General features: G+C 43.6%; 1 long non-coding RNA gene across 2 annotated transcripts in view; it reads left to right on the top strand.

The window, feature by feature from the left end:
- LOC140613163 (uncharacterized) overlaps positions 1–23,424 on the top strand; it is a 45,514-nt gene extending 22,090 nt beyond the window's left edge. The window contains exons 3-4 of one of the 2 annotated variants that reach the window (XR_012014324.1): positions 21,382–21,484; positions 21,750–23,424. This is a non-coding gene — a long non-coding RNA (uncharacterized lncRNA). Of the gene's footprint in view, positions 1–13,494; positions 14,162–21,381; positions 21,485–21,749 lie in introns of those variants that run through there. The other variant, XR_012014325.1, reaches the window with a different exon arrangement.
- The last annotated feature ends 276 nt before the right edge of the window (positions 23,425–23,700 follow it).

Here is a 23,700-nt window from a genome sequence, read left to right as displayed (position 1 = left end):
TTCCCCCGAAGTACCTGTGGAGTGCAGCTGCGACACCACCGCCGCTCTGCGTGATTTATGAAAGGGTTCGCATGATTTATGAAGACTTAAAAAAACATCAGCACACAGCTGACTTTCTCTAAAGGAGCTCCTTTCCCCGGGGATTCAGGGAGCTCGGAATTTAATGAGGGAAACGGAATCTACAATGAGAGACGATAAGGAAATGGGCCTGTTTCTCACACCGACATACCAGAATTTATGTGTCCTGATCGTCGGGCCTCACAGGCCTCAGCCCAGGCCGCCTACTCCTTGTCCGCCCGTTGGAACCCATCCACTCTGCCCGTGGCCCTGACACTCCTTCTACCGTGCTCGCCCCCAGAGGATTGTCCCAGAACCTTAGTTGGCTGATGGCTGCCAACTAAGCCACCGCCCTGCTGCGGTGGCAGTCCTGCCCGTCCTTTACCTCCAATCCCAATGTCACCTGGGACCTCTCCCACCTCCGAACTTGTATGGCACTCTGTCTCAACCACAGCGTGTGGTACATTTTACTTTGCTCTTGTCAAACATATTTTTCAGCTGCATCCCAGCAAGCATTCCCATCGCCTGGCCTTGGGCAGAGCAGGGACCAGTGCTGTGGCGAGGCCTGGGCAGGACCCCTTACTTGACTCTCATTTGCATGGACACAATGATTGATCTAAGACACTGGCAGGTGTCTCAAGTCCAGCTAATGAGAATTTTTGCCCAGGATCTCTTCATCTGAAATGAGATGAAGAGCACTTTGGGCTCTGACTTGGGGCTGCTGGTATTTGTCAGATAGACTCATGAACATGGAAGAGATGGAGGAAGAGAGGCCAGTTCCAATCCCCCAAGCTTATGGTTCCTCAGGTCTTTTGTCTCTGTGTATTTCCTATCTTCTTTTTGGTTAGCTCATTTAAGTTGGGTTTCTATCGATTCCAACCAAATAACTTTGCTACAGTGATCTCAATGAAAAGAAGTGACCTTAAGACCCAAATGGGTAGGGGCTCTTGGATGGCTCAGTGGTTGACCACCTGCCTTTGGCTCAGGTGGTGATTCTGGGGTCCTGGGATCGAGTTCTGCATCAGGCTCCCAATGAGGAGCCTGCTTCTCCCTTTGCCTGTGTCTCTGCCTCTCTCTGTATCTTTCATGAATAAATAAATAAAATCTTAAAAAACAATGAAAGACTCAAATGGGTAGAGGAGTGAAATAAAAAAAAAAAACCATCAAAATATAGTCACTTAGTGGGTACGTGATTCTAATAGAACATCTTGTTTTATAAAAATCGCTTTTATGACCTGGTCTCAGTCCAGACACCTATTGTCGATGCTCAAAGAGGAAAAACAAGAGAAAGAAGAGGCATAGATACTTGCAGAGATAGGTACAATATTCAAAAAAGGAAAAAAGGAAAGGGTATGGTGGAGATGGCCAGCTACCCACCAAAGTTTATGACCCCCTTGCATAGGTAGTTTAGAGTTCAGCTGGAGAGAAGCTGAAACAAACTTCCATTTGACAGAGCGCAAGTCTGCCTAAGAGGCAGGTGTGCCTTCTCCACCTCCTCTTTTCCTTCCAAAGGCTTCGGGATGACAGAGCCATGAGTAATTAAGTCCTGAAACCATGATCTGGAAGTTGTAAGAATCGTGAACTCCGAGACTCTCACCGCATTAATCCCACTACAACTGGGGGCTTACCTGGTATAGGAGGGAGCGGTACCCTACCAGTACAGAGGGGCTTCTCAAGCTCAGGCCATGGAGCAGCTGCTACGTCCTAAAAAAAAAAAAACCTGGTGCCAAATCTTGTATGTTAGAAAGGGAGACTAGCACCCAAGAACAAGTTGGGTTAGACTCACTTCAGGTCCTGCTGAAACAACTGCTAAATGAGAACCGCAGAGAGACATGTTAGCTCCCCTGGTGTACGTGAACGTAAGCAAGATCGTCGACACGACTTTCTTGATATCCTTAAGCGTGAGGCAAATTTATGAACTGAACCAGGGGAGTTGTCCTGCACTGATTATTAGATTGAGATTATCTGGCGGATGGCTCTAGAAAGTAGGGAAGTACGTCATAGGACCTTATGCTATCCTTAACCCTGTCCTGGTCTATGTACATTTTTTTGAGATTTTGTAAAAGATGTAAAATGTCATCCTTCTCAGATTGGAGCCCCTGTGAAAAAGGGATGGGTTAGTTAGTCTATGTTCAACAACAGAATTAAAATTCAGACCAGGGTTTGGCAAGCTTTCCTGTCAATGGCCACACCGTAAACGTTTCAGGCTTGGCAGGCCAAGAGGTAAGTTGAGGACGGTATGTAAATACCTTCACGTAATTTTCATGCACAATTAACATATTTTCGTTTTGATATTTTCCAATGACTTACAAATATGGACAATTCTTAGCTGTGGTAGACAGTCCTAAAGGAGGTGTCGGGCCGGGTTTGACCCAGAGGCTCCATTTGTCAACCCCTGTCCTGGAATGAAATATTGGAGTGAGTATAAAAAGATGAAAGTTATTATAGATTAGAAACAAGATGATAATACTAGACCTAAAGAATCAGCCTTCCACATGTAGGGTGAGAGACGGGGCTTAGGCGTAGGTTGCGTTCTGGTGGCTTTACAACATTCTTCCATGGACCACACCTCGGAGGACTCTAGAGATCTTATAAAGAAGGACAGAGGACTTCAGGTTTGGGATATTCAATTAGCTGCTCCCTGGAAAAGGAATCGAAGCCTTCAGGGCATGGGGAGTCCCAGGGGTGCTTGTCCTGAGCTCTAACTCTGCCCGATAAGGAGACAATCGAGGACACCCGGGCTCCCAGGGCTGGCTGGCCTGCATGACCCTTCATCCCTTTGCAGTTCCGAGAGTCTGTTTTCCTTCTCTTACCATCAGGCTTCTTAAAGACACGGGAGGTATCTGTTTCATGATTCTATCTCTCACCGTAAATGTTCCATGAATATTTACTAGTGAGTGAACCTACTAGAATTTGCAAATCACTTTGATATGTGAGACAAAGAAAAATAAATTCTCTAAGCAGAGGGAGGTGGGCTGCCTGAGTGTGGGGCTCTGTGGTATGAAAGACTCAGGGGTTCCTGGACTCAATGCAAAGTTTGGCTTCAGTTCTCTCTAACCCTGGCCTTGAGGAGCAGATAGCAGCGCTGGGGTTTTCTTCCCATTCTCGGGCTGCATTACATTAGTGCTTTCAACACCAGAACAAACGCTCGTCCGGCTTTCAGGCCAAGCTAATCCCGGATGCCCTCCAACACCCACCCACACATTGCAGGCGGGAATCTTCCCCAGGAAAGGCTGACTTTTCCAGCTTGGCTCATAAACAGGCAGTACACAAGTCCTCGGAAACCCATTTAACGAGTGTCATCCAGGACTTACAAGCTGGCTGCAAAAATAGAGAGAGAGCTCAGTAAAACACCCAGTGGTTGCAGAGCTCCTGGAAACCGAGTGCAGGGGCAGGCACAGGGGATCTTTCAGGGGAAGTAATTTCCAGAGCTCAAGGCCAGCGCCTGGCACTTTGATAAGCATTCAGAAGGGGTCCTATTACCACTGCAAATTAAAGGGCAACTGCCTCGGCTGGGGTTTGCCCCAAGGAGGGGGGTGTCAGCAGAAGGTCACCCCAGCCAACTGCTGAGACCAGGGTGGGTGGGGGGCCTGGGGTGCAGCCAGGCTTGGGTGCCAAGGTGAGCAGGTTAGTTCCGGGATGAAAGGCCTTGCCCGCTAGCTGCCTCCCGGTGAGGGTAGGCCGGAGCCTGAACCAGCAGGCCGCACGTCCCACCTCCTAGGGCCTCACTGAAACACAAGCTGGGTAGGTGGCTCTTTCTTTCTGTGTATCAAGTCTCGCCCTCTTTAAACGGACGCTGACGAGCTTGCTGTTTTAAGGAGAAGTTTGCTTAAGAGACAAAGCCCACCTGTCCCTCCCGCTCCCACGGGACGGCTCCTTTGCTGCTCGGTTACTTCTCCGGGAAGGAAAGTCGGGAAGGCCCAGATTCAGCCAGGGTTGGCACTCAGCCCCTGGGGTGCTGGGCCGGCCACCCGGAGGGCAGCACCCGGGAGGCTCAGCGCAGAGGCCTCTGCTCTGCTCTGGGCCCTGGGATGGGGCTATTCCAGTAGGGGTTCCAGGCCCTGGCTCTGTGTGTTGGAAACCCCGAGGAGACCTGGACAGTGCCATAGGCATGGGGGAGATTTGGCAAAGAGGGAAAAATAGACATATTCCTGGGTCATTCCCTGTGGCCTTTGGTGAGTTCTGGGCATCACAGATGTCCCTCCCCTAAGACAGGTAGAAGTGAAGGACGCTCCGTGGACTGACACTCTGTTACTTGGGAGGCCCCAAGAGCAAAGGGGTAGATGAGAGATGAGATAGAGGATGTTCACAAAACAAGGGGCCCTGGACTCTACTGCCATCTGGACTTCAGGGCAAGACGGGGCACGATGGCTCTCTGTGCTCCCTGCCCCCCAACCACTGCGACAAAGCCTGTTCCCCAGCCGGCTCTGTGGGGCGGGTGGCCCTGCTACAGGCTGACAAACACTCCAGACCTCCTCTGGCACTGCTCTGAGGCTCACCTCTGCTTTGATCATGCGGTGATTCAAAACTCTTCTGGGGGAAGCATACAGTTCTCACAGTGGTGCCCAGGGCCTTTCTGGGCCTCCCACCTGTCCTGCAGCACCTGCAGATGCCCTGTGCCCTCAGCCTGTCCCACTGCTCTGCGCCACCAAGCTGCCTCCAGGTGCCCCTCTTCACGCTGTCTCCCCCCAGCTCCAACACACCAGGCACACATGTACACCATCTGGCCAGCGCCTCTTCACCCTTTACAAATGAGCATTGATGGCACGTCACCACCCTTAGGAAGCCCTCCCTGATGTTACCCCCCACCAACATGGGTCAGACATCTTCCTAAGTCCCTTCTAAACCCTGGTTCTTATCTGTAGTCCAATGGTCACGCCATCATGCCTGCGTCACTCATTAGACGGGAGTTCCGTGAAGGCAGGGCCATACCTGTTTTGTTTTGTTTAGTTTCCAGAGCCCAGAACTTAGTAGAAGCACCGTGAAAACTGGTTCATTAAGTGAAAGAAAAGAAGGAAGGAATGTGTTTTCCCATTGCTTTGTTTCATGGGTTGGCCAAGATTATTACATCATAGCCTCTGCACCTGCTACCTGTCTAGTCCCAGGGATGCGAGGGTGCCATGAACAGGCAGCTACACTAGACTTCCTCCTACATGGTCAACCGGCTCCAACAGAACACCTCCCCCCTTTCTCCTGGGGAGCCCTGACACCAGGTGCTGGCCTCTCCTAATCTGCTCCCTTTGGTTACAGTTGACTAGACCTTTCCATGTGGTGCCTGTAGACCCAACAAGTGGAGCTGGATAGAGATGCGACTTAGTATCCATATGTCAAGAAGCAGCCTGAGAATTTAGGTTGCCAGCACATTCCGTGTGGTCTGCCGTGGAGCCGCAGGGGAAGCCAGTGCTGGCAGACTGCATTTCCCCCACTACTGTCCTGATAATGGGATGCAGTGGCCTAACCTAAGGCACAGGCGTCCTACCAAACCCATAGACCCAAATTCAATTCATCCAGGAAAATGGACAGATTTAATTTGGGAGAGAAACAAGAGCAGCGAGGAAAGATTTTAGAGGCCAAGTTGGAGGTGGAGAGGAGAGAGGAAACGATACGCGACAGCTCTTTACAAATACTTGAAGCCTGTCACCTAAAAGACAAAGTAGGTCCTCTGAGGGTCAGGAATGTGCCTTGTTGGAAGGGGCCTGGTCCATGAACTCCATGAATTTAGAAGTAAAACCGAAACTGTATGTACATTTTTCTTCCTGGAGAGAAAGTCCATAGTTTTATTGTTTCTCTTTGAGATCCCCAAAACATTAAAACCCAAAATAGGATTGAAAACCAAAAACGTATTGAAGCCACTGAAATACATTCTCAAGCAGGACTGGAGACCAGGTAAAGGCATGGGCAAGTAAGAAATGGGGGCGAAAGAAAGGCCAGGATGGAAAGTAGAACTCCACGCTGGTTACGACAAGTGTTTATGACAACGCCCTTGAGGTAAGGTTTCCAGATGAAGTTTTGCTCAAGTCTGACCACTCCGCTCTGTGGTTTCCCTCCGCTGATCTTAAAGGTGATATTTTCTAGCATCTGATGCCTTTAATATAGTACAGACCTTTAGTATGATTATGTGGGGTTTTTTCCTAGAATTCCTCTAGTGGTGTGCAGTTGTTGGACGGTGCTAGAGAGAAATCAGCCCCAGAGATAGCTCCTGAAACAGTCTTGGTTGGGATGCTCTCTGTGTAATCCTCTAGAATCTTCCATACACCTCCCTGCACCCCAAGAAGCAGGCAGCACAGGTGTGTGATTCCCCAGCAGTAGGTGCGAAAGGCTTTAGGCTTCCCTCCTGGGGTGGAGTCTGGATGGGAATCAGGGTGAGGGTCTCACTCTCACTCCCCAAGGCTGCAAGAGGGGCCCCGCTTCCAGGAGCATGACAGAGTGGAGTATTAATTACTTGCTGGATTTCATGCCGAATAAAACCACATGTGTCTTTCAGCTGTGGTTTGGAAACATTTCCACCCTGGATATTATCTGTGAAAATTGGATGGGATTACATCACCTTGCTGCTGGTTTATGCATGTTCAGATTTCATGTCAGCGGGGAAGAGAAGGCGCTTCTGTGGGCTTCTCCTGGAGTGCTTCTCAGAGGGCCAGCAGAATGACTGCGGCAGGCAGAGCTGTCTCTGCCATCTCGGGAGCCTGGAGATGACTCTGCAGGCAATACAGACCCATGAAAGGTTTATAAAAAACAGACAAAAACCAAAACAAAACAAACAAACAAAAACAACTGAGTGTTGTGTTCCTATTAGGCCAACATCAGCATGGAGTAGGGAGGGCGTGAGAAAAGAAGCAGGGAGAAAAGTTAGGGATCCAGGGGCCTGAGAATACAAGATATGAAAGAGGAGAAGCATTTTGCAAAATATGTAGGGTAGAAAGTCACTCTGCTGATTCATGGAACACTGGACAGTGGGAGGATGCAGACTCCCAAGATGAATTCCATCTTCTGGCCTAAGTGACTATGGCGTGGCGAAGCCATGGTAAACCAAGGTAAAGATGACAAGGGACAGGTTTTAGAGGAAAATAATGTGTCAGGCTGGGCCCCTTGAGCTGTGAGCTGGGTATGTGATAACCAGCTGTGCGCATTTCAGGGAACAAGGAGATATAGGGATTTGATGTGTCCCTGAAAGGTTAAGGTGATGGTTTGGGGTCACTGTCCCACAGGGGCAGATGACCGGCCGCAGGGGTGGGCTTGCCCTGGGACAGCGGTCAAGTGAAGACCATTGTAAGCCATGTTGGTGGGAATCCTGGGAGCACCAATGTTCCCATGAAGGAGACTGGAAAGCAATGCTCAGATTTGGGAAAGACATATGAGGTAGGGGTAAAGGGGGAGGAGAAGGAGTGGGCTTGGAGGGATAAGAAAAATCAGGAGGTGGTGGTTACAGGAATCCAGGCACGTACGGAGTCCCAAGAAATGTGATAGTAAGTGTATCAAATAATGCAGAAGATTGAGGAAACAACAGCAAAAATAAGTTTTCTTGGAATGTCAATAGGGCCATATATATAAATATATATAAAAATATATTTAAATATATTTATATATTTATTATATATTAATTATATAATATATAATAAATATATATTTATATAATATAATTATATTATATAAATATATATATATATTTTTTGTCTGGAGCGATTTCAAGGGGAGTAGTGAAGATAGAAGCTACACGATGAGGCTTTGAGATGAGAATGGGGGTATGAACACATTTAGAGAAAAATGCTCCTTTTTCAGGATCCTGGACGTGTAAGAAGAGGGGTTAGTCCAAGTGAAGAGGTGTGAGGAACACTCCTATGGGAGGGAAGGCTTGCGACAAGGGAGGGGGCGACTGCTGGTTCTTTCTGCTAGAACCAGGCAATAAAGCGAGAACCCCACTCCCTGAGCTTGTACCTCCTCGACGCCAAGATGAGATTATGACCAAAGCTCAAGTTCGAAAGAAGTGCATCCCCCCTGCCCAAACTACTTTAATGCAAGTCGTGCTACTACTACTACATTGTTAGAAAAAAAAAAAAAATTCCAGGACAAACAGGATTCCAAGATAACGAACATAAACCCGGACTCTTGAGGCAGTTCAGAAAGCCTGGTCCCCCGAGGTGGACAGAAGAGCACCCCCCCCCCCGCCCCCCAGAGAAGAATGCAAGGAACACAACATCTGCAGGCGCAGCTGGGGAGCGTGCCCAGGCCCGGCTCCGGGCAGCTTTCCCCGAGCTGGTCTCCCACTGGACCAGTAGGGTCCCCTCCCCCAGGGCCAGCTGCAGATGCAGGCGTTGCCAGGCTGTGCTGAGGCTGCTGGGGAGGCCCGGCAGGGTCTGGGTGTCCCCATCACGGCCTCTGCTGGGGTTGACTTCTTGCTCCTTGCAGTGGCAGCGGCTCAGAAAGATTTTTCTGCTGGGAAGATTAGCTTTCATCTTTGAATTGTGGTTTCTGGTTTGGAGGCCACAGGGATAAAGCTCAAAAGTCTCCTTCCTGCTGTCAGAAGTCCCCTTGCTCAGAAGAAACAAAGCCTCCCAGTGCACGGGGCCTGGGCTCTGCTCCCCCCCAGGCAAAGGAGGGTGGTGCTCACCTGGCATCATGTAAGACACCCACCCCGAACCTCTCCCAGGGTATCACCACCTTGGCCGAACGCTGCCCTTGCAAACTGTAGACAGGCTCTGGAAATCTAGAATAATCCCCTTTTTTTTTCACAATGTACCATGAATCATTTTATCAGACTCCTTTTCATGGTACATGGAGAAATCTGGACTAAGCAGGGTGCGGGGGTGAGAGCTATGGATCAAAAGGACAAACAGGTGAATGTGTGCGTGCGAGGGGGGCGAGGGCTGGTAAGAGCCAGGGACCGGTCACGAGCCTCATAACTTTGTCGGGAGCAGATCTAGTGGAGGGAATCTGGCTGAGCAAGCACATCTTTGTTTTTGCTTTTTGAATTTTGGTCTTATAAACAGACTTTAGGTGAACCCACTTGACAGAGTCCGTATCCGTTATCCCTGTGTCTGGTGCGGACTTGGCAGCTAACGTCGAGAGAGTGGGGTGTTTGAGGAATGACTTTCATTCCAGCCTCTCTGGAAATATTTAATGTCTAAAATATTTAGATAGTTAGGATTTACAACTTTATGGGACCTGCAAAGAGTCACAGCAACTACCTAACTACTGAATCTGATCTCTCAAAGTTTTATTTTCATTTGTTTTATCGTGAAATAAAACAGATGCACAGAAAAGTACATAAAATGCATAGATGTACCATTTAAAAATAATAACGCAGGGAATGAAGCAACTATTTACGCATGCAACAACACGGGTCATTCTCACAAACAAAATATTGAGGAAAAGCAACCAGATTTTAAACAAACAAACGGCAAAAGAATGCATGCCCTGTAATTCCATTTTTATAAACTTCAAAACAGGCAAAACTGACTGAGCGTGCTGGAAGCCAGAATAGAGTTCCCTTTGAGAAGAGGTTAGTGACTTGCCATTCCTTATTCTGTGTACTTTTGCTTTTTTTTTTTTTATTTTCCAATTAGGATAGCAAGTGATTTGGATGTAGTGGAGTTTTGGGGCTGGTGTGCTGTAAACTTTAGCTTCTTTCATTGAACCGTACTCTGGCTTCTGCATTTTTGTGTATGTATTTTATATCGAAATGGTTTGCTAAAAATAACGCAGAAAAATACCCAAGAATTCAACACTCATGTAAAGAAATAGACTGTGCTGGGATGACTGGGTGGCTCAGTGGTTGAGCGTTTGGCTTCGGCTCAGGGCATGATCCTGGGGTCCCCGCAGGGAGCCTGTTTCTCCCTCTACCTATGTCTCCTAGGTCTCTGCCTCTCACTCTGTGTCTTTCATGAATAAATAAATAATATATTTTTTTAAAAAAAGGAAAAAGAAAAAGACTGTGCCATTTTCTTAGATACCCACTCTGGGCCTCCTCCCCTCTTCCCCCACCAAGCGTAAGCAGTATCCAGGCTTCGGTGATAATCATCACTGTGCTGTCCTTTATGATTGGAAGACTTTTGAACATATCCAACTAAAGTATTGCTGAGTTTGATCTGTTTCTAGAACTTTTGCAAATGGAATCACATTGCATGTACTTTCTCTGACTGGATACCTTTGCTCATGTTTTTGTGGTTCTTCGATGTGGATTTTTGAAGCTGTGGTTCATTAATTTTCACTGCTCCATAGTTGTCCATTGCATTAACACACTATAAATTCCTTGGCCATTGATAGATTTCTTTTCAAACGTATGCCATAAAATTTAAATCACATATATATTCTTATCAACTAAAACTAGCTTATAGCAGACTCCACGCAGGAGGGTTCGACCTTGTTTTCCAGAAGGGCCGTCTGCGGAAGAGGCATGGGGCCGGGCACCACCCCGTTCTTTCTGGCCACAGCAGTGCAGCTTCACGGCTCCTCTAGCACCACCGTGTTCCCTGGTGCATAGTTATTGACCACCGCTGTGCCTCACTGGTAAATGCAGTGACTTGTAATTTGAAATTAACTTCTTTCCAGGAAATCTTTTTTTTTTTTTTTAAGATTTTATTTATTTATTCATGAGAGACACAGAGAGTGAGAGAGGCAGAGACACAGGCAGAGGGAGAAGCAGGCTCCATGCAGAGAGCCTGACACGGGACTCGATCCCGGGACTCCAGGATCACACCCTGGACTTAAGGTGGCCCTAACCTGCTGATCCACCCAGGGGTCCCAACCAGCATTTTAATTGAATTATTTTGTCTCTTTACATTTGCTGTAGTGTCTATTATACTGTATTTTGATTTGTATCTATTGTCTTTTTTTTTTGGTTGTCTCCTCTGCACTTAGTTTTTCATTTTTGGACTTTTGGGGATTTGTTTTTTATCCATCTTTTTCCTCCTGTACTTTGGATATTATACATTTACTTTCTTTCTTTCTTTTTTGGTGTTTATCTAAAACATTATAGCATGCACATTTATCAATATTAAATTTCATTAACATCTTTATCCTCTTCCCAGAAATATAAGGATCTTAGAATACCTTGGCTCCATTCACCTCCTTCCCAAACTGTATGCTATTTTTATGGTGTGTATTATTTCTCATTATGTCAGAAGAGTTATTATAGACTCATTCTGTCAATAGTCATTAGATATTACCCAATATTATTATTTTGTTTGCTCTTTATTTTTCCTGGCATTCCAAATCTTTACGTGGAAATTACTTTCCTTTGAACCAAAGGACATACTTTAGAATTTCCCTTTGAGAGTTCTGTGGGCAACAAAACCTATCAATTCTTGTTTCTCTAAAAATACCCAACCTCATTTCTGAAAAAAATATTTTTCTTGGGCATAGGCTCCTAGGTTGAATAGTTCCTGTGTTTAGTTGTTTGTTTGCTTGTTTTTCCTCTTAAAACAATGAAAATTCCACTGCCCTGTCTTCTAGTTTCCACGTGGCTTTTGAGAAGTCGGCTGTCAGTCTGACACACTTTTGAAGGCAAATTGCCTCTCATCTCTTGCTTCCTTTAGTACCTCTGCTTTGGCATTCGTGTTTCCCACTGTTAAAATGATGTATGATCATATTTCAAGTCTTGAATCTTTTGCTCTGATAATTCTCATAATTTTCTCTTCCAACATTTCCCTTGCCACATTCTTTCTCTCTCGTACTTCTGGAACTGCCACTAAGAATAAGTTAGATCTTTTCACTCTGTCCTTCGTGTCTCTTACCCATCTTATAATTACTATTTCTTCGTCTTTTTGTTTTTTTGCACTATATTCTTCATAAATCCTACAGCTCAACCTTCCAATTTGATCTCCAGCTTGGTCAAATCTATTTTCAAAAACACACATTGAGTTTTTAAATTTTCATCATTAGATGTTTCCTTTCTAATAGCATCAATTCTTCTTTCAAAACCGCTTTATTTTTTTTACAATATTTTGTTCTCTGCCTATGCAAACTTGTATATTCTATTTACATAAACTTTGCAAATGTAGCTGTTTTGTTTCTGTGTCCAAGTTTCACATAGAGTGTTCAACCCTGCTGTTTCTCACTCAAAGATACCTTGTTTCTTCATCTGCTTAGTCATTAACAATGTGAGCTGCTAATTTTCCTCTGTGACTTGTGTGTGTGCATGTGTGTGTGTGTGTGTGTGTGTGTGTGTAAATCTTGTAAGAACTGAGACAAAGGTAGATACTTTTGAAAGGGATTATTGCTTTCCTCTGCCAGGTGGAATCCAATCTAGGATTATTTAAACAATTCCATCTGAAGTTTTTGGAGCCATCCAGATGCTATGAAATTAGGGCAGCAAATCCACATGAAAGCTACCTTATAAATATAATTTCTCAGTCTTGTCTCCCCTTCCACTCAGTGCCAAGATTTGAGACAAGCAATGTTCTTTCTTTTTCTCCTTTTTTTTTTTCTTTCCTTTTTTGCCATTTGCTGGTAGGAAGGTGGGGAAGAGTTGATTTCTAGTTTACTCTCACACTGAAGATATAGCCTCTTGGTGTTCTCACTTTATGGGGGTAGATTTCCCATTCGACTCCTACTTGGAAGGGACCTGTGCTTTACTTTCTGGCCTCTGCACCACACAGGATCATAAAAACTTAAATGGTCAGCTTCTGCAAATCTTTTCAAGGTACAAATACTGGATGAACTGCTGTGCTTGCCTCTCTAGGTTCTCATGTTCACTTAGATTTTGGCGCAAGTATTCATTATTTCCTTGCTGGCTCACCGAAGCCATCACTCAACACTTAGTTATGGAGTGCCTGCGATATGCCAGCAACCTTCCTATGTGCTGGGGATGCACCGGTGTAAGAAACAGACAACAGTTTCCTCCCCTCGAGGCATTTATAGCCTGACCATTGAGTGGTTGTTTTAATAAGATTTTTAAAAAAATATTTCATCTAGCTTTTTTGTTTATTTTCAGTGCATTGATCTAGGTACTACGTAGTCTGACATCTATCAAAATCAGGCCTTATAGGATCGTAATGGTTCTCAAGATCCTTGGTCTCTCTCTTTTTAGCTGCCTTGAATTTAGTGCTTTGAAATGAGCACAGCACTGAGAAACAGGAAGACTAGATAATAGTCCCGTTTTACATCTTAGCAAGTACAGATATGAGACCTGAATTTTCTTCCTGGGTTCAATGGGTTGCTCGTGTCTCGACCATAAGGGTAATCAGGAGGCACGAATGATACAATGTAAGTGAAGGCACACTACAGAGATTACTATTCAGAGGCTAATGTTGTATTGTTTTTGAACTAGAGAAATAGTCCTAAAAGAGTGAAGAATCATGTCCAAAGTCATATGTAATAGTGTACTGTTCAAACCAAGTCGGTCTCCTAGAGCGAGGGTAAGGTAAGAGTGGGAGAGAATAGTTCTCTCAATGAATAAGGTTCACTCCCAATAATAGACTTAATTTTTCCGGCTTTTAGGGAAAAACAACTCTCCTAAGTTCACAGGACCACCCCATTATGCCTTACCTACGAAAGGGGGTGTAAGCCGCAGCAGTGTGGTCACCCCGAAGAGCAATAAGAAGGCTACATACTGTACGTTCTTGAGAGCAGAAGGAGAGAGACGATGGAGGATGTGTGGGGTGGGGACACAACCTCTCTTTAAAGTCCTATTTTCTAGCGTCCAAGCCCCTTAAAGGACTTTCTCATCTGGGCCTACTTTATTCCCCTGATATCGGGAGACACCCACACTGAGGCGGCTGCAACTGTGTGGCAGGCCTCTTCTGGGTTCTGATGACTAGTGAAATGCAGGTTTCTCAGGAGCTCCAAGGGCCTCCGCTCCACTCGGCTGTGATGCATGTCAGGAAACTCAAGAGAATGTTCCAAGGCTCTGTAGTGCAGCTGGATCAGCTGCTCCCGAGGATGAGGCAAAAGCCTGCAGTGTACCAGCTAATTATGTGCTCCTTTATCTGTGTTCACTGATGGATTCTAGAGAGATTCAGAACACACTTTGTGCTTCTGGCCCAATGCTCAAGTTGCTCTGGAAACACAAGTCCACGGACTAATGGAATTCACAATCATACCCGGACAAAGTGTTTATTTATAATAAAAAGAGAATTTTTCTAATAAAGAGAGGCAGATGTTAACCATCTTGATTCATTTCAAATGTGCTTGGACTAATTCGACGAGCTTCAAATGGAGGATCAGAGGGCAAGCCCTGTTTTCCTTATATCCTTCAGGGTCACATTAAATCCATGTTGTGCTTTCTGACAGATTAGAACCAGGCCACTGAAGGCACTCCACAGTTTCGAGATGCAACTTTTCTACATAGAATATAAAACCCCTCAGTTTGGCTTTCATGGTTATGATTAAGAGTTGTTATTTATGCTAAATACCCTTTTATTCAAGATCTCAGAGATGCAGGGAGGCTGCTTCAAAGCTGATCGTTTTCACACTCTCTGTTTAAACTATCTCTATTCATCTTTAAGCGCCAAATGGTACCAAGGGAAGCAAACCTCAAGGAATGTTAGGGGACACATTCCTAATTTTCTAACAATAAAAATATATGCTTCTCAAGCAGAAAAGACCATGCTCGGGGAATAAGGCTCCCCCGATCCAAGGGATGATGCTGAATTCTGTTTGAGAAGTTTACTCTCACCCTAAAGCAAAGTGAAACTAGTAAATATTAAGCCCCGTTGCAGACCCACTGGTTAACCAGTTGCTTTAGTGCAAACAGAGAGGCTCAAATATTTTGACTTTCCCATTTTTCACTGAAGTCTTTCTCTAAACCTGACCACAGCTGTCCTTGAGGCCAGATGTTCGCTGTAAAACTCAGTGAATTTAATATACCATGCAAGCTCCCTGCCTTTTTAGACAGGCTGAAGCCCACAGCGTCTGCGTGCATTAGCCTTACACAGCTCTGGTGGCGGGGTCCAGGTGCCTGTTATCCTGGGTGGGGGGTGGGGGGGGGCAGTGGCTCAGATCGCTGCCGAGCTTGTGCACAACCACCGCATCCAGAACCTTCTGCCTCTATTGAGGTGAAGGGACCCCACGAATGCACTTGATACCGGCAGCTCCTGAAAGTGCTGGGCCCAAGTCAAACACCTTCCCTCTTGGTGGCTGCTCGGCAGCCCAAGCCCGGGGGGCAGGCCTGGGGCCTCCCGGGAGAGCCAGCCGTCTGCACGCTGCAGAGTTCCCCTGGCCGCTCCTCTCCCCCACGACCGCCAGTGCATTTTCTGGTCTGTTAATTAGGAGCTCAGGACTGTGCAAATGCCTGTCTGCAGCTCCTCGGGGCGAAGTCCCAAAGCCTGGAGAGCAGTGATGCAATGGAAAGAGCGCAGCTTTCAGAATTGGAAAGGCCCGGGCTTAAATCAAGCAACAGCGCTGAATTCCCTGAATGCCCCTTGATTCCCGCCTAAGCCCTGCTCCTCCCCGCGGAAGGCAGTGATTTGCAAGCCAGGGCCAGGACTGCTTTGGGCCCAGACTGCTGAGCGCCTTTTTAAAGGACACATTAAACGCTCTGAATGCAATTGTGATTGGAGAGCGCAGACACTGCAAGGTGTCGGTACCCAGGCCGCTCCGTCCTCCCTGGCCCTCGCCTCCGGGTCCTCAGCTTGGCCTCCCGCAGGCCGCTTTCCTCTGCGCTGAGACTTGCAATCACAGGTGACATTGCAGGTGGACCCCCCTGAGGCCAGGCTCAGGCCCTTCCTGGAGCCTCCGGGCTGCGCACCTGGCAGGTGCTTGACGGCCAGGCCTCTCTCCCTTCAGGCCTTCAGAGCCTGAAAACTGTTGGGGGCATGGGGCAGGTTTGGGGGAGCTCAGCCTCCGGGGAACTGGGGGTGGGGGGCGCCCTTTCCAGCAGAGGGAGCAGCCCTGGAGGCCTCGCATTTAAAGGTTGCAACCTGGGACACCTGGGGGGCTCCGTGGTTGAGCATCTGCCTTTGGCCCAGGGCATGACCCCCCGGGGGTCCCAGGATCCATTCCCGCCTGGGGCTCTCTGCATGGAGCCTGCTTCTCCCTCAGCCTGTGTCTCTGCTTCTCTCTCTCTCCCTCTCTGTGTCTCTCAGGAATAAATAAATAAAATCTTAAAAAAAAAATGGAAGTTGCAACTTGCTGGGCATGACTGGCTGGAACATGCAGAGGAAAAAAGGATGGATCCATGCAGAAAAATAAGCGGCGCACCAAGGATGCGGGCTTTTGTATGGCATGCACATGTGTTTGGATTTTTTCCAGTAAGATCTGAGTAAGCCTGGAAGTCTATATATATGTAGTTTATATAGACCTACATATATGGACTCGGCACACACAGTGTTACATTAGTTTCACATGAACAATGTGGTGATTTGACCACGCTTCACATTCTGCTATGCTCATGAGGGTGGCTAATTTTTTTTTTAAGATTTTATTAGTTGATGTTCTCTTGTTTTGGAGCTGGAGAAAGGGAGAGAGAGTGGGTGAAGGGCAGAGGAAGAAGGAGAGAAGCCCAAGCAGGGCTCGAGGTGGGGCTAGATTTCATGTCTCCGAGATTAGGACCTGAGCTGAAACCAAGAGTAGGATGCTTGCCTGACTGAGCCACCCACATGCGCCAAGGGTGGCTAATTTTCTCTTAAAAGAAACTCCTGCATGTCTCTTAAGAGTTTCCTGATGGTGAGGTGACTCTTCCCTTTTTCAGCTCAGGTAGCTAAATCATATAGTATGTGTCAACCGCCCCCCCCCCCCCCCCCCCCGCCCCAACAAATAGGTCAAACCTGTTTAGGTTTTGACTACTCCTTGTCACTTCCTAGTGTGACTTTGGCCAAGCCCTTAAACATCTGAATGGAGTTTCCTACAACTGGCACCATTTCCGTGGGTGCAAATTTTGGCTCACAGTAAGGGAAAACCTCATTTTGCACATGTTCTCTCTTCCCAAGACACTCTCCTACTCCTCTGCACCCAGGAAACTTCTTTATCTTAGCACAGTTGTGCTCTACCCAGACTGGTCTTTACCCAGTTACTCGGACTGGATCAGGGCCCTGAGATACTTTCCAGAAGCACCTTGGACTGGCCTGTAACAGTTATCTCACTCGTAGTGATTTGCAATTGTTTACCTCTTCTTTTAAAGAAATTACCTTAGATGCTATAGCCTCTGGGCTCTTGCGTACATGAAAAAGCCCATCAACCATCTTCATAAAAGCACTAAGTAAATAAAATAAAGTTATATGGTGATGGAGAATTCTGAGGTTAGCTTGATTTCGTCTCCCACCTTTCTTAGTACTTGTTTTTTATGCTTGGATGACTGAATAACTAATATTTAGAGTTTTATTGAAGTATAATTTACATAAAATAAAATGTACATGATTATAGTTTACAATTTGATAAGTTTCAAAATGTGTATTACCATGAAATAATCACCACGATCAAGATAATAAATGTATTCACCATCTCCAAATGTATCCGTGTGCCTCTTAATAATCATTTCATCCTGTTCCCATCTCCCCTCTCTAGGCAACTGCTGACCTGCTTGTGTCAACTGCACACTAGCTTGCATTTTCCAGAGTTATATATAAATGGAATTATACAATATGTACCCCCTCTTTTTTGGCCTGACTTATTTTACTGAATGTAATTACTCTGAGATGCATCCAAGTTGTTGAATATGTGAATAGTTCATTCAGATATTTATATAGTTCATTACCGAATAGTAGTACACCACCGTATGAGTCCGCCAAAATTTATTTATCCATTCACCTATTGATAGCATTTGCATTATTTCCAGGTTTTTGCTATTGCAAATAAAGCAGCTATGAACATTTGTGTGTGTGTGTGTGTGTCAATACATTGGAATTTATCAAAATAACACTGTTTGGTGAATGAAAATACAAACCACACACCAGGAAAAAACATTTGCAAACCACATGTCTGAAAAGGTCTTGTAACTAGAATATGTGTATTTTATATTCGAAAGTTGCTAAGAGAGCAGATCTTAAGAGTTCTCATCACAAAAAAAAAAAAAATGAAGCTATGTGAATTGACAGATGTTAACTGATCATTTTGTGATATATATAACATATATATTCACACCAAATTATAATGTTGTATGCTTTAATACAATGTTATATTTCAATTATATCTCAATAAAACTAGAAAAATATATAAAGAACTGTTAAGATTCAAGGATAGACAACAAAAAAATCCAACTGAAAAAAATGGGCAGAAGATTTGGTCAGACATGTCACCAAAGGAATTATTTAGAAACATTAAACACATTGAGAACATTTGGGTTGCGTCCAAGCTCTGTTAGGCTGGCCCAGAGCCCATTTGGTCTAGAGCTAATTCTTTCCTATGATTGAGGCATCTGAGCACTGTCCCCCAAGGCCCATGATTTCTGAGGTTTTCCAACCTGCCTCTTGGGTACAGAACAATTTCTGGCCCTGTATGAACATCAGAAATTATTTTCCTGAATCCTTTCCGTGGCTCTCAGCTAGCTGACCCTGGAGGGGGATCCCTCGCTGATTTCCGGAGTCCCTCGGGGCAGCTGTCCCCTCTCCAACCCTCTGCCCTGTGTACCCCAGGGAAGCCCATCTCCATCTCCTCGACTCAGAGAAACCACTGGCTCTGTCTGGGTTCCCTTCCTCTACATTATGGCATAGAAACTTTCCCTAGGAAGAAAAAATAGGCAGTTGTAGAGCACATCTGATTTGTTTCTGGTCTCTCAGGTATCACTGTGGTTTGTTGCCCGGGAAGAGAAGGGTGCATCTAAAGTCTTGAAAATCCTTGTTGCATAGAGTTGGTCTGATGGTTTAGTTTCAGGAGGGAGAGTAAATCCAGTTGCTGCTACTCCATGTCAGCCAGGGTGGAACTCTGAAGGATTTTTTTTCACCAAACAGCTATTGAGCAGCCTTCCTGACAGTTCCTGAATCCTCACGAAAACCCTCTGAGATATAGACATTTTGACCCCACAGAGAGGGAGCATGGATTGTGGGTAAGAACGCAGATGATAACTAAAAGGATTGTGATCTGAACTCTGGCAGTCTTGTTGCCAGCTCCTCATGCTTAAATAATATACTATATAGCCTATTTTTGAAATGTGGTGACTTAATCAGCATTTCCTCCATGTCAGGAGGAAATTTTTTTTTCTGGAACAGAGTATACCTTATTAAGTGAATTTTTGCCCTTACAACTTGAATACATTTTCAAGAACCCATTCTTTGAACTTTTCTTTATTCAAGTACATCTGTCACTTGTGTGTTGGGTTATCTTTGAAACAAAGACTCATCAATGGCAGAAGGACTTGGTGCCACATTTTCTTACCAGGCGATAGCAGTCACAATTACATGATGCTGTGTTATGTTGTATTACCGAGACATGAGATGGAGAAAAACACAGACATCAACAACCCCGAATTGAAAAGTGATTGAGGACAATTGGACACAATGCGAGAAACTAGGAATGTCTTAACTAATTTATCTAGTTATAAATCTTGATAATGTATCCTTTTCGTAGGTGCCAGAACCATATGTGATATAAAACAAATCTGTGTCTATGATTAAATGAGCTCCATCAGTAAATACAAAAATGCTAAGAAATAAGACAGCATTGGGTCATGGTGTAATTATTGGCAGTGCTTTTTCCCTTTTTGAGTGGTACATAAAATAACGATGTGTCTTACAGTTGATGGTAGCTTTGATTTAATGAAATATGGTGTCATCTATCTAAATGTTCCGGGTTTTTCTTTCTATTTCCCCTCTGCACCAACCCTTACCTAAAGCTTTTATTTCAATAATTAAATTTCAGACATCGTGTTTGGTTTATTATAGTGTCTAATATATGTGTTTCCAGTGCTGCTGTTTTGTCCCTTATTTTGTTTCTTTAACTGCAAATCTCCATTTTTTTCCCCAATTCATTCCATTGTTTTTACTATTCCTTTCTCTGAGCTCTTTCTTTGAAAATGAGTTTTTATTAAGTTCTGTGGTGGTAAGGGAATTTCTTTCATTTCCTTGGACTGAGTTCTTGCCTATGGAATTAATTTCCCAGAAGGACTTTCTCACTTTATTTTTTCTACTTAAGCTTCAGCCAGATTGCCCCCCATCCATCCCTTCCTTCCTCCTGTGGGGTCCTGCCCTGGCCTGCCCCTGCCACTTCAGCCTGTCAGATTCTCACTCATTCTTCAATGTCTGTCTCAACGACTTGGTTAATAATGCTCTTCATGATTTTGTGGGACGATGAGACTCCCTTCCTTCTTCCACCCCCTCATAGCACCTTTGTCATCTCTTGTAGATCTTATCAGATTCTCCCTCAGAGTTTCATTATTAGGATCACTGTGCAATAGGTTTTTGTTTTGTGTTTAGCAGAACTTTGTCTTCCCCAGTCAGAGGAAGGTGACTGTATATAATAGATTCTTGACAGATATTGGTTGAACTAAATCGATATACCTAAATTATATGGAAAATCTTCATCATATGAACTGGTAATTTCCTAACATGATTTTAAAATCCTTGAAGAGTTCTTAATACATCTCAAAGAGTGATTCCCTACCTTTAGGACATGTGAGAATCACCTGTGTTAGTAGGTTTTGTTAGTTTTGAACAGCAGTCCTTGTTTCCGGCCAAATCTACTAAAACTGTCATCATTGAAAATGAGCCCCCAGAAAGGATTTTAAAAGCTCTACAGAAGGCTCAGTAGGTTAAGTGTCTGCTTTTGGTTCAGATCATGATCTCAGGGTCCTGGGATTGAACCCTGCATGGGGTTCTCTGCTTAGTGGGAGGCTGCTTCTTCCTCTCGGCTGCTCCCCCTGCTTGTGCTCTCCTCTCTTCCTCAAATAAGTAAATAGAATCTTTTAAAAAGTAAAAAAAAAAAAAAAAAAAAAAAAAAACAATAAAAGCTCTACAGAAAACGTTAAAATACTGGTCATAAAAGGTTAAAATATTGGTTTTAGGAAGTCAAAGCATTTTCTTCTGAGCCATATGTAGATTTAGGGGATATTTCTTAGATCTCCTAAACTGAGCATGTGTCCTAATTAAGGAAAATGGTGCATGTACCACAATAGCCAATAATCTATTTTTCCCAAGAAAGAAAAACGGTAGAACAAATAAAATATGGGGCTACTATAAGCCATTTCTTCGCAGATTCAATACATATATGGATGTAAAAATAATCTAGCCCTGACTATTTCTTCTTCCATAAATACCGTGGCATAAAAGAGAGAAACACACATTATAATTACCTTGTGTGTCTGCAGTAACAGAAGCTCCAATGCAAGAGTATACATTCTGTTGACTAAGAATAAAGCAATTTTCTTTCTTTCTTTCTTTTCCTTTTTCATTCCTTCTTTCTTTTCTTTTTTTTTTCCTTTTCTTTCTTTCTTTCTTTCTTTTTTTTTTCCTTTGGCAGTGTCTGCTTTATTTTGTGTAAAGAGTCTGGAAACACGATTTTCAGCATGGCTTGCAAAGCATGTATGGGCAAGTTTTAAGAGCATATTTGTACACCACCCCAGGTAAGTCATCAATCAGGTAATTTGTGCAGTTCTCTACTCTGTACTGAGTAACCCAGTGTTAATCATCCTAAAGCATTAGAGTCTTTATTAAGAATTAATGTGTTTATGTTAGTGTCTGTGCAAATTTCAAAGTAGCCTCTAGGGTTCCCGTCCTCCAGAAATTTAGAACCTTATGTGGATGAAAGAATGTGGATATAAATGAATTTATTTAAGTGACACAGAATTGATAGGATAAGTATTTTTTCCTTCCATTGGTTGTAAATAGGCATGTCTTTATGGATCCACGACTAATAATGAATTTGCACACACCATGCAGCAGAGACGCTATGAATCTTCTATAAAGATACAGACATTTGAAATGCCAAGCTTTGGAAACAACAGGATTACAACCTTTGAAGAAAGAGAATGGGTCTGGACTTAAGTCATCCATTGTGGCATCAGATATCGGATCACTAGGACATAAACCTGTGGCTTACCTGTGAGAAGTCCAGAGTCAATCAATGTTCACACATAGAGAATTCCTTCTGCATTACTTGAGTTAGACGAAGATACTACACTCAGTGCTAGCTGCTTTTTGAAACCCTAAAACATATTCCTTTTGGCAGCAAAGTCCGGGGAAGATGTTTTCGTGTGATCTGTTACTAGAATGTAAGGTTCTAGAGAGCAGAAATGCATTTATACCCTGGTGCAGTCCTAACACCAAGAACAGTGCATGATACATAGTATATGCTCAGTAAATATTCTATGCAATGCCTTCAATTTAAAATTTTCTGTTTTTATTTTAACACTTAGTTCCTGCTTATAAATCAGTTCATTAGAGAAATTTGGAAAAATTTTGAAACCTAAAGCAGGATATAAACATTATTGATGATACCACTAACTAGAGGTAATCATTATAAACTTTTTTGGTGGTTAATGTGTGAATGTTTTTATAAAAATGGTTTGGTGCGTGTGTTTGTGCATGTGTGTGCAAGCGTGTGCATATGTGTGTACACACGAGAATCACTGAATTTGTATGCATAAAGTTTTTGGCAACATATCATGAGTATTTCTCATATGTTTAAATTCTTTGGAATCATCATTGTTAGTGGTTATATAATTTTCAAGCCTGTAGCCTTATCATAATTTGTTGGGCACATGCTCTATTTGGGACAATTCAGGTTGCCTTATTTAGTCACTTTTGGTAAAAATAAATAATACAATTATAGATGTCCTTATATGTTAGTCTTTTGACATCACTAATTATTCCCTTAGCATAACTTCTCTTTGAAATGGTTATAGAAGTTTATAGTGAAACAAAAATTTTTGGGAATTTCATTCTACTTCACTCTTGATAACATCAATTATTCTTTTCCAGTTTCCAACTCTATAAAAAATAATATCTCATTATGTGTGAATTTGAACTTTATTTTTCATTTGTATGTAGCAACATGTTTTCACAAATGGATATTTTAATTAATTGATTATATACGTTATTTATATGTTTTGGGTAGTCTTTTTCTTAGTGACTTATAAGAGCACTTTACATATTATAGATAGGAAGCATTTATCTTTTGCACAAATTCTTCCCCTTTGCCATTTCACCTTAAATGTTCTTAATGCTTTTGATGCACAGATTTACATTTTTGTATATTCCAACACATTAAATTGTGATTTATTTTCTAGCTTTCATTCCTACAATGGTCTTTGTTAACTGGCATCACCTATGATCATTTCATTTTAGTCCATTTGTGGCTTTATATTTCAGGTAGGCTGAATTTTTTAAATCAATTTATAATTTATTTCAATGTAATTTCAGAAACTGAATTTTATCTTTTACCAGTCGTCTTGTTATAATTTATCCAATAATGGCTTCTGTCCTCAATTATTTTGTATACAAATTTGATGATATATTAAATTTTGTCCTTGATTTCTTCAGTTAGAATATCCACCTCTTCGTACTTAACATGTACCAAAGCTTGATAATACCTTATATGTGGTAGAATAAATCTCTTCTCTTTATTCTTAATTTTTTTCTTGAATATCAAGGCAATCTCCAGTAATTTTAAATTTCAGGTAAACGTTAGAGTCCTATTAACAAGTACAAAATGGGGGAAAGTTAAGATTTCTGTGAAAAGTATATAACTAACATTTTAAAATAACTTGGGAAGAAATCTGTTTACAATATTGAATCCTCCAAAACATTATGCACCCACACAGCACAAAATTACGTTTAC

Source organism: Canis lupus, chromosome 21 (assembly GCF_048164855.1).
Source record: "Canis lupus baileyi chromosome 21, mCanLup2.hap1, whole genome shotgun sequence".
NCBI classification, from domain to species: Eukaryota; Metazoa; Chordata; class Mammalia; order Carnivora; family Canidae; genus Canis; species Canis lupus.
The sequence above is the reverse complement of the archived record's forward strand: the minus strand, read 5'-3'. Positions and strand labels throughout refer to the sequence as shown.